This window comes from Dromiciops gliroides, chromosome 3, assembly GCF_019393635.1.
Source record: "Dromiciops gliroides isolate mDroGli1 chromosome 3, mDroGli1.pri, whole genome shotgun sequence".
NCBI lineage: Eukaryota > Metazoa > Chordata > Mammalia > Microbiotheria > Microbiotheriidae > Dromiciops > Dromiciops gliroides.
The window spans coordinates 463,026,220-463,027,898 of record NC_057863.1 but is presented as its reverse complement, the minus strand read 5'-3'; the positions used below and the strand labels follow the sequence as shown (position 1 = coordinate 463,027,898).

General features: G+C 43.7%; 1 pseudogene; it reads left to right on the top strand.

The window, feature by feature from the left end:
* Nucleotides 1-202: 202 nt before the first annotated feature.
* Nucleotides 203-911, top strand: LOC122747786 (annotated as a pseudogene).
* The last annotated feature ends 768 nt before the right edge of the window (nucleotides 912-1,679 follow it).

The window sequence follows — 1,679 nt, the reverse complement described above, 5'->3', positions numbered from 1 at the left end:
CACACACAGCTCCAAGGTACTTGGTTGGTAGCATTGATTGATATGACTTACAGATCGTTCTATGGACAGATGTAACTTTCAATGCCAGGCAGGTTCTGGATGCTAATCACATGCTTTCTCCTCAGTGGGGCATTGCCCTGGTTCTCACAATGTCTTTCTCAGCAGGAGGTTGGCACCCTGATTCTCACACTGGTGACCATGGATGCATTTAACTCAAGTAGATATTGTGGTCATCATTCACCCTTTCATTGACCTCAACTATATGGTTTATATGTTTCAATATGATTCCACATGTGACAAATTCAAGGGCACTATCATGACTGAGGATGTAAAGCTAGTGATCAGGGGAAAAGCCATTATTATCTTCCAGGAGCTAGATCCCACCAATATCAAATGGGGAGTTATACTGGAGCCAAATACATTGTATAGTCCACTGGTACCTTTGCCATCATGGAAAAGACTTGAAGGGTGGAGCCGAGGATGTCATTATCGTTGCTTCTTCTGCTTATGCTCCAATATTGATGAGAAATATGAAAATTCCCTTAAAAGTGTCAGTAATGCCTCTTGCACTCCCCTGCTTGGCTGCCATGGACAAGGTCATTCATGACAACTCCAACATTGTTGAAAGACTCATGACTACAGTTCATGCCTTAACTGATACTCAAGATATAGGAGATAGCCCCTCTGGTAAGCTGTTGTATTATGGGTATGGTGCTGCCCAAAATATCCCTGTTTCCACTGGTGCTGCTAAGGCTATAGGCAAGGTCATACCTAAACTGAATGGGAAGCTCCCAGGCATGACCCTCCCTGTTACTTCTCCCAAAGTATCTGTTGTGAATCTGACCTGCCACCTGGAAAAACCTGTCAAATATGATTATATCAAGAAAGTGGTGAAGCAAGCATCAGAGTGATCCTTGAGGGGAATCTTAGGCTACACAGAGGACTAGGTTGTATCCTAGGACTTTAACAGCAACACCCACTTTTCTACCCTTGATGCTGGTGATGGTCTTGCTTTCAATGACCATTTTGTCAAGCTCATTTCCTGGTATGAAAATAAGTTTGGTTTTAGCAACCATGTAGTAGACCTCAAAGCCATGGGTCTTCATGTCCAGTCAAAAAGGGAGTTCTACCACTGGGGAGCCCACATCCCTAAACTATGTTTCTATACTGGGTATCCAATGCTCCATTCACATACTTGTCCCAAAGCATCTCTGTAGTAGAGGGGAGAAGCCTAGAGTCTATATTGTATACCATCAATAAAGCCACCATATTAAGTGAAGAAGGAGAAGAAGAAGAAGGAGAAAGAGAAGAAGGAGAAGGAGGAGGAGAAGAAGGAGAAGGAGAAGAAGGAGAAGGAGAAGAAGAAGGAGAAGTAGAAGAACGAGAAGGAGGAGAAGGAGGAGAAGGTGGAAGAGGAGGAGGAGGAGGAGGAGGAGGAGGTGATGGTGGTGGTGGTGATGATGTTGATGTTGATGATGAAGAATAAGAACAAGCACAAGAAGAACAAGAGCAAGAACAAGAACAAGAACTACAAGCATGTTCCGTGGCCACACTCTGGAAAACTGTCTCAGCTCAGTAAATTAGAGAGATGTCTACCCTTATCATGTGAAGACTTCCTCTGGTGGAGCAAGCAGATGAGAATAATTTGTTCCAATGGCCCTGAAAGCAACTGAATCAGT